At 41.9% G+C, this 16,494-nt stretch overlaps 1 protein-coding gene across 3 annotated transcripts in view; it reads left to right on the top strand.

The window, feature by feature from the left end:
- The window catches only part of LINGO1 (leucine rich repeat and Ig domain containing 1), a 520,596-nt gene that overhangs the window by 335,584 nt on the left and 168,518 nt on the right, over positions 1–16,494 (top strand). The gene's annotated exons all lie outside the window — the stretch shown is intronic.

Raw genomic sequence — 16,494 nt, 5'->3', positions numbered from 1 at the left:
ACCACAAATAAGCGGTACTTCCCAAACAAAGGTGGGGTAGTGAAACATATTAATACATTTAATCACCATTGAACTGCACATAACCTGATACCAAAGTCATGTATCCAGAAACAAATAAAACGTCCAAAAATGTGAAGCACAAAAAGCACTGTGACTCACTCAACAGGTCACGTTTTTTACCACCGCCTAAAAAGTTACCCATAATCAGGTCACCAAAAGGATGGTCTTGATAAACCCATAAACATGGCACAAAAAAGTCATCAGTCATGAAAAGGCTAATGAAAATGATCACTTCCCTGCTTAGATGCAGGCCTCTCAACCTTGCCTTGCCTCAACGCATTTCCCTTCCCGTTTAAAGGTTCATCAGGAGGCTGGGGAGAACGCATAAGGTCCTGAGGACAAATAATCCATGGCTGGTTGTTGTAATGGTAGACTAAGGTTATCCCTATCAGCAGGGACAGGAAGAGGTCAAGCCAACGTGGAATGGAGGCACCCTAAAACTTAAGGTGTCATACCCTCCGTAGTCAGGCAGGAAAAAATTCCCTAGGGTACCCCGTAGCCCATGCCTACCTGCTTTGGACATTGGTTGTCCTGATCTCTGCTGATTGTTATATCTTGTGTTTTTGGTATATTTTTGGGTGTATTTTTGGGTAGACCAAAAGTTTGGACACACCTTCTCATCTCTAGAACAACTGTTAAGAGGAGACTTTGTGCAGCAGGCCTTCATGGTAAAATAGCTGCTAGGAAACCACTGCTAAGGACAGGCAACAAGCAGAAGAGACTTGTTTAGGCTAAAGAACACAAGGAATGGACATTAGACCAGTGGAAATCTGTGCTTTGGTCTGATGAGTCCAAATTTGAGATCTTTCGATTCAACCACCGTGTCTTTGTAGAAAAGGTGAATGGATGGACTCTACATGGCTGGTTCCCATGGTGAAGCATGGAGGAGGAGGTGTGATGGTGGGGGGATGCTTTGCTGGTGACACTGTTGGGGATTTATTCAAAATTGAAGGCATACAGAACCAGCATGCCTACCACACCATCTTGCAGCGGCATGCTATTCCATCCGGTTTGCGTTTAGTTGCACCATAATTTATTTTTGAACAGGACAATGACCCCAAACACACCTCCAGGCTGTGTAAGGGCTATTTGACTAAGAAGGAGAGTGATGGGGTGCTGCGCCAGATGACCTGGTCTCCACAGTCACAAGACCTGAACCCAATCGAGATGGTTTGGGGTGAGCTGGACCGCAGAGGGAAGGCAAAAGGGCCAACAAGTGCTAAGCATCTCTGGGAACTCCTTCAAGACTGTTGGAAAACCATTTCCGGTGACTACCCCTTGAAGCTCATCAAGAGAATGCCAAGAGTGTGCAAAGTAGTAATGAAAGCAAAAGGTGGCTGCTTTGAAGAACCTAGAATATAAGACATATTTTCAGTTGTTTCACACTTTTTTAAGTATTTCATTCCATATGTTTTAATTCATAGTTTTGATGCCTTCAATGTGAATCTACAATTTTTAGAGTCATGAAAATAAAGAAAACTCTTTGAATGAGGAGGTGTGTCCAAACGTTTGGTCTGTACTGTATATATTAATAATTTTTTTTTATTTTCGAGGTTTTTGAGTTTTTTTGTTAAATTTACTTTTGAATATGGCAGTAACAAATTTATCTTCTTTTTTTCACACTTTAGAACTTGTAATTTTTGTGTTCTGCATTTTTTTTTATTATCTGCATAACCATGTTAAGGATAGATAATCTTATTAATAGATCTTAATGGAGCTACTTTGGGGAACATATCCTTTGACTAGTTTTTATACATTATACATATATATTTATTCTTTTTTTGGGGGTAATTATATATAATAATAATAATAATAGTAATAATAATAATAATAATAATAAAAAATAAAATAGAATTTATTTTTTGAAGGGGGTGTTAAAATATATTTCACTATTTAAAGTAAATATTAAAAAATATCTAATGTTGCCAGCTTTTAGTCAGTGCCAGGGGCGCGTTTACAGCCGCCATTCACTGTGCAGTGAACAGTGACTGAAGCCGCCTCGACCTTGCATCTATGCCTTAAAGCCCAAGGCTGCCGGGAGGAATGAAGTTAATTTCCTCCCAGCAGTGGGGCTCTCAGTGCAGGTGTCAGGCAGCATCAGAGCACTATTAACCTGCAGATTAACCCCATATCTGCAGGTAATATTTTTTTACATGACAAGTTCACTTTTAAGAGGATTTTGAAAAGTATTTGATTAGTAAAGCAGTGCAGGAGGCGATGCTGCACAAACAAGTATTGATAATATAGTAACATATTTTTATTCATCAGAAAAAAAAGAAAAAAAAAACAGCACAGTTATCATGGGGTTAATCCAGTCAATTCACTTGATGGAATAATTCTCGCACTATAAGACCTGAGTCCACCAGCCTTGATCAAGACAAATAAATAGAAAGGAACTGCAACACTGCAACTCAAAAAATGGTTTAAAAGGAACATCTTTATTACATAAAAAATAAAAAAAATCAGTGACGTATCGACTCGCATCAAGCTAGATAAGACTCAGATGCAAGTCGCAACGTCGCTGTTTATATAAGTGTGATGTTCCTTTGAAACCCCTTGTCCATTGCAGTGCTGCGGTTCCTCTCTACTTATTTCTGTTTATATCCATCCCTATGAGTCATATATATTTCAGAAATAAAGTCATTGTCTAGTTTTCGTCTTTGCAAGCGGGAGAGTCCACTCAACTGGTAGCATAGAGAATAGATAGAAGGTCTTGCTTTTCCCAGGGTTGTATTCTCCCTCCAGTGATACTAGAATAATAAAGTATTGTAACACTGAATAAGGAAATAGGATTTGTTCACATTTTACAGATTTGTTGTAGAATATTTTGTGACACAAACTTAGTTCAATCCGTGGAAATGCAATTGTTTCTGCAGAATGTGCATGCTTTTCTGCCAACCTCAAATTTGTGCAACAGTTGCATAAATAACAACAACATAGCAGCCCCATATAACACATAAATTTCGATAAGCCCCCACAAAATAAACCACAGCTTGATTGCTTGTGGATTTTGTGTCAAGAATTATATCTTTATAATCTCTGAAAACAAATTAGAATAGCTGCGCCCACAACTCGTTTTTTAATTGATAATGTTTGGTTTTTAAAGCCTCTTATAGGGAACCTGTCGCCAGGTTTGTCCCTATAAGCTGTGGCCACCACCAGTGAGCCCTTATATACAGCATTCTAGAGTACTGTATACAAGGGCCCAGGCCACTGTAGAATGTAAAACACCTTTATAATGCTCACCTAGGGGGCAGTCTGGTCCGATTTGTGTCGCTGCTCTCGTTCCGGTGCCTCCATCCTGTGCGATCGTTGTCCTCCTGCTCAGCTCAACCCCATGTGGATGACGCGTCCTACATCATCCACACAAAACCCTCCATTATGCTCCTGCGCATGCGCACTTTCACCTGCCCGGCTTAGGGCAGATCAAAGTATTGTATTGCTCATGTGCAGGTGGTATTCAACCTTTTTAGTAGGGCAGATCAAAGTGCATATGTGAATGAGCGCAATGGAGGTCTCTGTGTGGATGATGTAGGATATATCATCCGCATGGGGCTGGGCAGAGAGATGTGCAAGATGGAGGAGACTCTGGATAGAAAGCAGTGACACAGATCGGACTGGACTGCATCCTAGGTGAGTATTATAAAGGTGCTTTTACGTTCTACAGAGCCGCCTGACCTCTTATGTATAGTATTCTAGAATGGTGTATCTAAGAGCCCACTGATGGTGGCCGCAGCTTATAGGGACAAATCTTGTGACAGGTTCATTTTAAGAGCTTTAGATGTAGTAAAATACAGTTAGGTCCAGAAATATTTGGACAGTGACACAAGTTTTGTTATTTTAGCTGTTTACAAAAACATGTTCAAAAATACAATTATATATATAATATGGGCTGAAAGTGCACACTCCCAGCTGCAATATGAGAGTTTTCACATCCAAATCGGAGAAAGGGTTTAGGAATCATAGCTCTGTAATGCATAGCCTCCTCTTTTTCAAGGGACCAAAAGTAATTGGACAAGGGACTCTAAGGGCTGCAATTAACTCTGAAGGCGTCTCCCTCGTTAACCTGTAATCAATGAAGTAGTTAAAAGGTCTGGGGTTGATTACAGGTGTGTGGTTTTGCATTTGGAAGCTGTTGCTGTGACCAGACAACATGCGGTCTAAGGAACTCTCAATTGAGGTGAAGCAGAACATCCTGAGGCTGAAAAAAAAGAAAAAATCCATCAGAGAGATAGCAGACATGCTTGGAGTAGCAAAATCAACAGTCGGGTACATTCTGAGAGAAAAGGAATTGACTGGTGAGCTTGGGAACTCAAAAAGGCCTGGGCGTCCACGGATGACAACAGTGGTGGATGATCGCCGCATACTTTCTTTGGTGAAGAAGAACCCATTCACAACATCAACTGAAGTCCAGAACACTCTCAGTGAAGTAGGTGTATCTGTCTCTAAGTCAACAGTAAAGAGAAGACTCCATGAAAGTAAATACAAAGGGTTCACATCTAGATGCAAACCATTCATCAATTCCAAAAATAGACAGGCCAGAGTTAAATTTACTGAAAAACACCTCATGAAGCCAGCTCAGTTCTGGAAAAGTATTCTATGGACAGATGAGACCAAGATCAACCTGTACCAGAATGATGGGAAGAAAAAAGTTTGGAGAAGAAAGGGAACGGCACATGATCCAAGGCACACCACATCCTCTGTAAAACATGGTGGAGGCAACGTGATGGCATGGGCATGCATGGCTTTCAATGGCGCTGGGTCACTTGTGTTTATTGATGACATAACAGCAGACAAGAGTAGCCGGATGAATTCTGAAGTGTACCGGGATATACTTTCAGCCCAGATTCAGCCAAATGCCACAAAGTTGATCGGACGGCGCTTCATAGTACAGATGGACAATGACCCCAAGCATACAGCCAAAGCTACCCAGGAGTTCATGAGTGCAAAAAAGTGGAACATTCTGCAATGGCCAAGTCAATCACCAGATCTTAACCCAATTGAGCATGCATTTCACTTGCTCAAATCCAGACTTAAGACGGAAAGACCCACAAACAAGCAAGACCTGAAGGCTGCGGCTGTAAAGACCTGGCAAAGCATTAAGAAGGAGGAAACCCAGCGTTTGGTGATGTCCATGGGTTCCAGACTTAAGGCAGTGATTGCCTCCAAAGGATTCGCAACAAAATATTGAAAATAAAATTTTTTTTTTGGGTTTGGTTTATTTGTCCAATTACTTTTGACCTCCTAAAATGTGGAGTGTTTGTAAAGAAATGTGTACAATTCCTACAATTTCTATCAGATATTTTTGTTCAAACCTTCAAATTAAACGTTACAATCTGCACTTGAATTCTGTTGTAGAGGTTTCATTTCAAATCCAATGTGGTGGCATGCAGAGCCCAACTCGCGAAAATTGTGTCACTGTCCAAATATTTCTGGACCTAACTGTATATAACTAAATCATGAATGTAACTATACTCACAGCTCACAATGTGAATTCCCATATTCTTCCTTTTGCTTCAGCGTATTCTTTGTCTTACCATTACCTATCACTTTATGGTTAAGTTCACACAAGTGTGCAAAAAAAATCATCAATGTCATCCTGATAACTGACGATTTTTTTGTCACTTGTCATCCATGTGCAACTTGTTTTTGTTGCAGCAGCTATTAATAATTTACAAGACTATTTACAATTTCCAATGGTAAATAATTACATTGTAAAAAACGGATGCTACACGATGGCCTCTGATTTTTTTTTACGCACCCATAGACAAGTATGGGTGAGTCGTATATGACACAGAGGAAAAACTAGCGCATGCTGCTATTTCTTCATATGCAGATTCAAATAGTGAAAAAAATCACTCATCTGCACTTCCCCATTGAATAACATTGGTCCCAGTGCGGTCTGTGTGCTCTCTCTTTTTTCATGGACAGCACTCAGACCTAAAATACAGTCGTGTGAACTTAGCCTATAAGCATCTAAGCTCATGTACAAAATCCCTGTCTGTCAATGTACTAGTGTGAGCTGCTCTACATTGTACGTCGCCATCAGTGTGCTGGTTCTTGTTTCCAGACAGTCCAGACACTACTGACATGTTTACAGTTTGTGCTCCTTCCACCATCTCTTGCCATATGACAGCTCTACTTTGTAGTAGGGTTCTTGAAGCACAATGTTTGTATGTGTACCAATGTGCACATACAAAAATACTTACATGCAACGTTTCGGCCACACAGGGCTTTTGTAAAGCCTGCGTGGCCGAAACGTTGCATGTAAATTTTTTGTGTGTGTACATTGGTGTTAATAAAATCTTTTTTTTTAAGAAGACGTATTGTTACCCCTCTAAGAATCACTTGTAAGGCCACATCTGGAATATGGGATTCAGTTTTGGGCTCCACATTTTAAAAAGGACATTCAGAAGTTAGAGTCAGTTCAAAGGCAGGCAACTAGACTACTACAAGGAATGGAAGGCCTCCCATATGATGACAGGTTGAAAAAGTTAGACATGTTTAGCCTAGAAAAAAAGACGTCTCAGAGGAGATACCATTTATTTGTATAAATACATGTGTAGTCAATATAAAGGACTGGCACATGACTTATTTCTTCCAAAGACAATACTAAGGACCAGGGGGCATACACTGCGAGTGGAAGAAAAGCGATTCCGACAGCTAAATAGGAAAGGGTTCTTTACAGTTACAGCAGTCAGACTGTGGAATGCCCTACCACAAGAGGTAGTAATGGCAGATACTATAACGGCTTTTAAAAAAGGGCTGGATGATTTCCGCAGTACACACAACATTGTTGGTTATAAATGACTTAAGGCCCCGTCACACACACAGATAAATCTTTGGCAGATCTGTGGTTGCAGTGAAATCATGGACATATTGTTCCATTTGTACTCAGCCACAAACCTGGCACTGATTGTCCACAATTTCACTGCAACCACAGATCTGCCGCAGATTTATCTCTGAGTGTGACAGGGCCTTTAGGGACAAAATGTAGAACTGGTAGAGGAAGGTTGAACCAGATGAATCTAGGTCTTTTTTCATCCTGAGTAACTATGTAAAAAAGACCATCCGGTGCCTTGGTTCCTGGATCTTCTATGTCTTTTGTAACCTTATGGAGGGTTCTCCTAAGTCTGCATGGACTACAGGGAGTAGTGCACAGGACATATCTTATACAAAAACAAATTGACATTTTCGTGTCAAATTCTTCAAAATGACTCAGATGATTTATGGCAAAAAAAATGTCATAGAATTGGCAAATAAAAATCATCAGTCTGGGTGACAGAAGAAGATTTCCTCAAAATGTTTGCAACTCTTTAAAAAGTCCCAATTGATGAATCAGCTAAAAACATCTGGAAACCCAGCTCACAATTCCAAACATTAAAAAGAGGCGAATACATAAAATAAACTTTAAAATGTGCCCAAATGAAAAGAATAATAAAGCACACATAAAAAGCAAGTTAAAACTATTAGAACCCAGACACGAAAAACACAAATTCATTACCGAGTCTGGCACTTTGGCTCTTGTTTGGGGCTTAGAATTAGCCCTGTTCCCTTTGCACATAATTGTAATTTCCAGGCAGGAGGGTCTTCTCATAATATTTCATATGTCCATCTAAATCAATTATTCTTGTTAAACCAATTCTTTGATTTACTTGAAATCCATGATATTTTCCAAGTTAACATGAAAGTCTACTTTAGAGTTCAAAGACTTCATGGGATTTTCTTTGCAGATCATTTTTGTCCAGCTTCCGTCGAGTCCATGAAAATACCACATCTTGGGTGATTCTGTTCTTGACATATTATTTACATATGAAGTCCCTGTTCTGGTTTGATTAGATGCCAAGGTATTATAATGCCAGGCTGAGATTTTTACATTAATGTATATGCAGAGGTGTATCTAGGCTTTCTGGCAAGGGGCAAGAATTCTGTCTGGCGCCCCCCTCCTCTTGCGGTTTGGTTAGTCATCATGTGACCACTCATAATTTGCACAATTAGTCACATGCAGACGAGCTATTCTTCCTAACTCTCAATATTCAATGAAAAACAGAGAAGGATAAAGAGAAGCTGTCACGTGACCAAATATGAAAATTGCATGAGTGGAGTGGAAATGTGATGACTGCTGGATCCAGAATGCAGAGCTGAATCCTGATAGGGGTATATGACATTATTATTATTATTATTATTATTATTATTATTTATTATTATAGCGCCATTTATTCCATGGCGCTTTACAAGTGAAAGAGGGTATACGTACAACAATTATTAACAGTACAAGACAGACTGGTATAGGAGGAGAGAGGACCCTGCCCGCGAGGGCTCACAGTCTACAGGGAATGGGTGATGGTACAATAGGTGAGGACAGAGCTGGTTGCGCAGTGGTCTACTGGGCTGAGGGCTATTGTAGGTTGACATGCTGTTAAGATTGGGTTACACTACTTAATTTTATAATTAAAGGGGTTGTCCAGGTTTATGATGAAAGTCTGCAGTCCCTCTAGGTGACTGCAGACTTTGAATTCTTACAACGCATGCTATGCACACGTTTAGGTTCTCCCATGCCAGTGGCAAGAGTGCACAGTCATGTGAGCACACATATGCTGGGTACTGCACATTCGCCTCATTGATTTGAATAGGGGCAGATGCGCAGTACTCAGCCACGGCCACTATCAAAAGACAGAACAGTCCCGGAATTGAGCAATCTGGCTGTCTGCTGCTGCCACCGGTACCTCGAATTTACAGTTAGGTCCAGAAATATTTGGACAGTGACACAAGTTTTGTTATTTTAGCTGTTTACAAAAACATGTTCAGAAATACAATTATATATATAATATGGGCTGAAAGTGCACACTCCCAGCTGCAATATGAGAGTTTTCACATCCAAATCGGAGAAAGGGTTTAGGAATCATAGCTCTGTAATGCATAGCCTCCTCTTTTTCAAGGGACCAAAAGTAATTGGACAAGGGACTCTAAGGGCTGCAATTAACTCTAAAGGCGTCTCCCTCGTTAACCTGTAATCAATGAAGTAGTTGAAAGGTCTGGGGTTGATTACAGGTGTGTGGTTTTGCATTTGGAAGCTGTTGCTGTGACCAGACAACATGCGGTCTAAGGAACTCTCAATTGAGGTGAAGCAGAACATCCTGAGGCTGAAAAAAAAGAAAAAATCCATCAGAGAGATAGCAGACATGCTTGGAGTAGCAAAATCAACAGTCGGGTACATTCTGAGAAAAAAGGAATTGACTGGTGAGCTTGGGAACTCAAAAAGGCCTGGGCGTCCACGGATAACAACAGTGGTGGATGATCGCCGCATACTTTCTTTGGTGAAGAAGAACCCGTTCACAACATCAACTGAAGTCCAGAACACTCTCAGTGAAGTAGGTGTATCTGTCTCTAAGTCAACAGTAAAGAGAAGACTCCATGAAAGTAAATACAAAGGGTTCACATCTAGATGCAAACCATTCATCAATTCCAAAAATAGACAGGCCAGAGTTAAATTTGCTGAAAAACACCTCATGAAGCCAGCTCAGTTCTGGAAAAGTATTCTATGGACAGATGAGACAAAGATCAACCTATACCAGAATGATGGGAAGAAAAAAGTTTGGAGAAGAAAGGGAACGGCACATGATCCAAGGCACACCACATCCTCTGTAAAACATGGTGGAAGCAACGTGATGGCATGGGCATGCATGGCTTTCAATGGCACTGGGTCACTTGTGTTTATTGATGACATAACAGCAGACAAGAGTAGCCGGATGAATTCTAAAGTGTACCGGGATATACTTTCAGCCCAGATTCAGCCAAATGCCGCAAAGTTGATCGGACGGCGCTTCATAGTACAGATGGACAATGACCCCAAGCATACAGCCAAAGCTACCCAGGAGTTCATGAGTGCAAAAAAGTGGAACATTCTGCAATGGCCAAGTCAATCACCAGATCTTAACCCAATTGAGCATGCATTTCACTTGCTCAAATCCAGACTTAAGACGGAAAGACCTACAAACAAGCAAGACCTGAAGGCTGCGGCTGTAAAAGCCTGGCAAAGCATTAAGGAGGAAACCCAGCGTTTGGTGATGTCCATGGGTTCCAGACTTAAGGCAGTGATTGCCTCCAAAGGATTCGCAACAAAATATTGAAAATAAAAATATTTTGCTTGGGTTTGGTTTATTTGTCCAATTACTTTTGACCTCCTAAAATGTGGAGTGTTTGTAAAGAAATGTGTACAATTCCTACAATTTCTATCAGATATTTTTGTTCAAGCCTTCAAATTAAACATTACTATCTGCACTTGAATTCTGTTGTAGAGGTTTCATTTCAAATCCAATGTGGTGGCATGCAGAGCCCAACTCGCGAAAATTGTGTCACTGTCCAAATATTTCTGGACCTAACTGTAAAAATAGCAACAAAAAGAGGAATAAATATCCTCCAAAAATTAAGCATTACTTACAGCAAAGATGGGCTGCTAGTACTCTAGCAGGAGACAGCTAAGCCCCCACTAGTGGAGGCATCACAGGTGCAGGAGGAGCAGATCACACACACACTTCCAAAAAATGGAGGGGGCGATTGCTGGATGATAAAACTGCACACTGATGGCTTGCATAGAGCGCTGTTCACACATGCAGATGCACAGTCACAAGCCCGTGACGCCCATACTATTAGGTGACACACAGCCTATTAAGTGATGCCACCGGTACCTGGAAGAGCCGATTAGCAGGTGGATTGGACCCTGTCCGATCAGACATGGATAACTTTTCCTAAGGATAGGTCATCAATGTTAAAATAGTGGACAACCTCTTTAACATTGTCATGTATAACATAATCTTATAAGTTATGAATTGTTAGTTGTGTACTGGATCAGAACTAATAACAGCACAGGTATACAATCACCAGAACCATTAGAGGTACAGAAATACATAATTAGAACCCCCAGAAGAACAGAAACACAGCATTGTAACCACCAGCTTTATGGAATATCCACACCAGAACACCAGCAGTACAAAAATTCCCCACCAGAACCATCAGCAGTACAGAAATTATCCACCAGAACCACCAGCAGTACAGAGACTCCTCTCGATAACCACCAGCAGTACAGAAATACAGCCATATAACCTCATCAATACAGAAACACAGCATTAAAACCCTGATCAGTACAAAAATACATCACCAGAACGACCAGCAGTACATAGTACATCAATTGTTTACCATAACATACCATGTACTAAAAATTCCCCCTTGGTCGTATATAGTCCTGAAATTCCCTATACTGTGTCCTCAAAATTTATTTGCTCCCCATACTGTATTCGCATGCACTCCCCACTTTGCTCCCCATACTGTCTGTATACATTCCCTCTTCACCCTCTCACCCCATACTGTCTTTATGTATACATCCCCCTTTCCCACTCTTTCTCCTCATACTGTGTGGCCATATATACATTCCCCCTCCCCACCTTCTCTGCCCATACTGTTTGGCCATATATACTTCTCCCTCCCCATCTCCCCATACTGTCTCCATATATACATTCTCCTTCCCCACCCTCTCTTCCCATAAGTTGTGGCCATATATACTTTCCCCTCCTCACCCTCTCTCTCCCATACTGTGTGGCCATACATACATTTCCCCACCACACACTGTGTAGGCATATATACATTTCCCCTCGCAATAACGTGACCAGATATATATCCCCATCCCCACCCTCTCTGCCCATACTGTGGTTACAAATACATTCATCCCCCCATAATGTGGTCAAATAGTCATTCCTCCCCCCATATTGTGCCGCATATACATTTCTCCCCTCCCCCATACTGTGGTAGCATATACATTCCTGACCTGACCTGAGCACACTGCTGATGTCGCCCTGACCCAGAAGTGCCAGCGGTCAGGGTTCAATTGTACTCGCATCTGAGAGACACGAGTACAATTGATCATAGGGAGCACCGCATCAGGCGGCCCAAAGGTGTCCCCTGACAGCTGCACTCAGGGCACATGGCCCGCCAGCCCCCCCACATACACCTTTGTATATTTGAATAGTCTATAGTCTTCTGGGTGAGATTGGTGTTTTGTGATGATGAATGAGTGAAGAGTTGGTCTCTTTCACCACTAGGGGCAGTAGTATATTCTATACATAGGATCACCATGTAAGTAGTATAGTACTATTATGTACTGTATGCCGTAGCATGTTGTCTGCTCAGTATGCCTCCCATAAAGTCTTAATCCTTCAGACTATACACCTTTGCAGCTTTCTCCCCTCTTTGTGACTACTGACTAATTAAAGGTGAGAAGTTGTCGCTCTCAGTTTTCAATGTCTTTTTCACATTAGTATTACCTCAAGGAACACTTTGTAGGTCAGGCGTAACTTCCTTCTTGGCTGTTTGTCCTCACCAACATTATTTTCTTCCTGTTACTGTTTCTCCTTTATTATTTTTTACTCTAATCATATTGTATCATTATACTTTGCCTGCAGCTTTCATCTCTTGTCCAGTTTGTTTTTCTCTTTTCACCTTGTCTCCTGTTTACGCCGGTGCTTGCTCCTTGTGTTTTCTGTCTTCCTAAATGTTTGTGCTGTATCACCAAATCTTTATTATGTTGCTGTACTCCTTGCCTGTCCCTCTTGTCCTTTCTCTATTCTGTTGTGTTCTCACACACTGTACTTTGTCCTTGTCATCTCTGTGTAAGTGGCATATGGCAGCTCAGATTAGGGGCACCGTGCCATTGCCCTGGGCTGTGTTACCAAACCAGACAGTAGTGGTGACATGTGTCCTAAATCGTCTGCTAGGTCACCCTGTAGGGAAAACACCCTTCCAATATCCCTAGAGATTATTTTGTCCCCCGTGTTATTCCATGCTCTACCTGTTTGTTATGATGTATTACAGCTAATGCAGTATATTCACATTTCCCGCTTTCAGCAAGCCAGGAAACCCAACAGCAACAACCCCATCTTGTTACCCACCTTTCCTATATGCTAATATGGCAAATCTGTCTTGTTCTCCAGTTTTAGGTATGAGAGGTTTCCATTGCATAATACACTAGATTTGTCATTTCACTAAAAGTGTTTGATCGATGCAAATTTTACTAAGGCAATTGTTGGCTCTTTCGGTTTTGAAAAAGCTTGTTAAAAACAAATATGTCTGCGTACCATGATGGTTGCAAACAAGCATTTCCCACAAGGTCATGAATGGCACATTTGTCCAGTTCGGCAGGGTGCAGTAATAAATCTATCACCCCTGTGTCAGTGTAAGGAAGACTTCACATTCAGGGGTTTGGTAAAGCTTGGCGACTGCCGTGTCTTGTTGTGTTTCATCTGTTTTGGTCCATATTTTGTGTCATTTACCTCTCCCCCATCTAGCATATCTCTTCATAGACCTGGCACCGTTCCCTCATCTGCTTCGTTCTGTTTTCTCAATCCTCTCCCCCCTCCTTCCTACCTTCTCCCTGGCTTCTCCCTCATCTCCCTCCTCCTCTCATCATGCTGTAATTACACAGATCAGTCAGTAATCTGTGATACGCTGTGATTACACATTAGACTGTGTGACTATCAAGTCATTCCTTCGCATTGCCGGTCCAAGAGGTCTCTGCACTCCTCCTCTGTCTGGAACATGAGCTTATCTTCTGTCTTCCCTGCAAATAGGAAGATTAGTTCTGTTAACTATCTGAATTATGTATCACGCTGAATCACCAGTGTTATAACTATTTCAGGTCTTTGTGCTAAATGGAAACTCATCCATAAGAGAAATGATGGTATTTCGTACATCATAACAATGGGCAGGACTTGTGTATGTGAGGCTGAATGACGCTGTGCACACAGGTAACAGCGACTAAAGACCACTTTACACGCTACGATTTATCTACAGATCTCATGAGTGACATGACACGCCCAGATCGTAGTTACAATTTGCCGAGATCACACATAGGTCGTATATTAGCGGTCACACGTAACGATCGCACAAGCGACGCAAAATCGTTCAGTGATATATTGTTTGACCAAGGCGGTCGTGTGGATGTTGTTCGTCGTTTACAGGGTGTCAAACGTACCAATATGTCTGCTGCGATCCAAACGACGAACAATATTTTGAAAATGAACAACGTGGTACCGATCAGCGATTTTCAAGTTATTTGCAATCGTTCGGAGTTGCATGTAGGTGTCACACGCAACGACGTCGCTAACGATGCCGGATGTGCATTACGGAAACCGTGACCCCGCCGACATATCGTCAGATAAATCATAGCGTGTAATGCCGGCTTTAGACGCTTATTTTTAAGTTTAAAGTATAAAATCTGTATACTCTTTGTGTGTGGCTTCTCTATTTGTCACCGATCACTACCTATAATTACTTCGTTTTGATGGCACTATTCCTTTTTTCACAATTTCATCCATCTTTGGGATATTTTTGAATATTCTCATTCACTACTGGGTACTCTTTTTTTTTTTTTCCTCTTTTGTTTTTACATTTGTCCCTATTGGTGTGTCCTCATCTTTCGTCCCTGCATGTTTATCCCCTTCTTGTGATGTGGTCAGGGTTGCCAACCATTCAAAAATTCCAGGATAGTCCATAAAAATAAGGCACTTTTTGGTCCTGTCCGTAAAAAAATGTAAAGCGTCTGATTTTTTTAAAGCTGAAGAAACGTATACTGCATATGTCGGCTATAATTACCATCATTTTACTGTTTACATGGAACGCTGCTGATGACTTAATTTCAGAATTATGGGCTGTAGACATGGATCACTTATAATCTTAATGATTTTTTAAGGTTTTCCAATGTGTCTGTAAAAATTATTCTCTGTCCATGATTTTTTGACAAGTTGTCCAGAAAAAGTATAAAGTCAAGTTGGCAATAGTGATGAGCGAGTACTAAAAAGCTCGGGTGCTCGAAGCTCGGGCCGAGCCTCCCAAGATACTCGTGTACTCGGCCCGAGCACCGAGCCCAATGTTATCCTATGGGAGACCCGAGTATTTTTGTGAAATGACCCCCCGGCAGCATGTAGAAACCCTAAAAATGTCACAAAAGTCTCAGAAGAGTGCTCAAATGACATGGCATCAGCATGGGGAAGACCCCTTGAAGCATTTATCACTCAAAAGTCACAGCTGTGAACAATTTTGTCCAAGTTTTACGCCATTTTTACGGACTCACCAGAAAACCTTCCAAAATGACACCAAAATGAATTTTCATGGCGGAAATGTTAAGGGCACATACCCAATAGTGAGATAGAGCTAATGTATGTTACTTTTTGAGATTAATACATGAAAGATTTTACATGAAAACCTTGTGTGGCACTCCGATGTCCAAAACGCACGTTTTGTGCTTTTTACTAGCGATGTCGGTCATTTTTTTTTTTTTATTCTATCTCCCTCAGTCCGTCGGTCTGTCTCTCTCTGTCTTGTCTGTCCCCCTCTCACAGTCTGTCGGTCAGTTCCCCCCCCTCTCTCTTACTTACCGTTCCCCGATCACTGCCGCGGCGCTGCATAGCTGTTCAAACTCCGGTGGCTTTTCCTCTTTTGAAAAAGCCGGCCGCTCATTAATCAATCTCCTATTCCCTGCTGTCCTGCTTTTCGGCGCCTATGATTGGTTGCAGTGAGACACGCTCCCACACTGAGTGACAGCTGTCTCACTGCACCCAATCACAGCAGCCGGTGTGTGTATACTGTGCAGTGAAATAAATAATTAAATAATTAAAAAAAACGGCGTGCGGTCCCCCCAATTTTAATACCAGCCAGATAAAGCCATACGGCTGAAGGCTGGTATTCTCAGGATGGGGGGCTCCACGTTATGGGGAGCCCCCCACCCTAACAATATCAGTCAGCAGCCGCCCAGAATTGCCGCATACATTAGATGCGACAGTTCTGGGGCTGTACCCGGCTCTTCCCGATTTACCCTGGTGCTTTGGCAAATCGGGGTAATAAGGAGTTAATGGCAGCCCATAGCTGCCACTAAATCCTAGATTAATCATGTCAGGTGTCTCCCCGAGATTCCTTCCATGATTAATCTGTAAATTACAGTTAAAAAACACACACACCCGAAAAATCCTTTATTAGAAATAAAAAACACTAACAAAGTCCCTCATTACCAATTTATTAACCCCGACAAACCCTCCATGTCCGGCGTACTCCACAGTCCTCCAGCGTCGCGTCCAGCTCTGCTGCATGGAAGTGACAGGAGCTGCAGAATACACCGCCGCTCCGGTCACCTCCACGCAGCTAATGAGATGAGTATAGCAATCAGCTGAGCTGTCACTGTGGTTACCTGGATCCAGCGGTGGATGCAGCGGTGGCCGCGGGTAACCTCAGTGACAGCTCAGCTGATCGCGCTACTCACCGCCGCTCCGGTCAGCTCCATGCACCAACTGAGGTGAGTATAGCGATCAGCTGCTGTCACTGAGGTTAATCGCGGCCACCGCTGGATCCAGCGGTGGCCGGGAGTTACCTGACTGACAGCAGCTGATCGCG

This window comes from Anomaloglossus baeobatrachus, chromosome 4 (genome assembly GCF_048569485.1).
Source record: "Anomaloglossus baeobatrachus isolate aAnoBae1 chromosome 4, aAnoBae1.hap1, whole genome shotgun sequence".
In the NCBI taxonomy this organism is placed as follows: domain Eukaryota; kingdom Metazoa; phylum Chordata; class Amphibia; order Anura; family Aromobatidae; genus Anomaloglossus; species Anomaloglossus baeobatrachus.
This window is presented reverse-complemented; position numbering and strand designations above follow the sequence as displayed.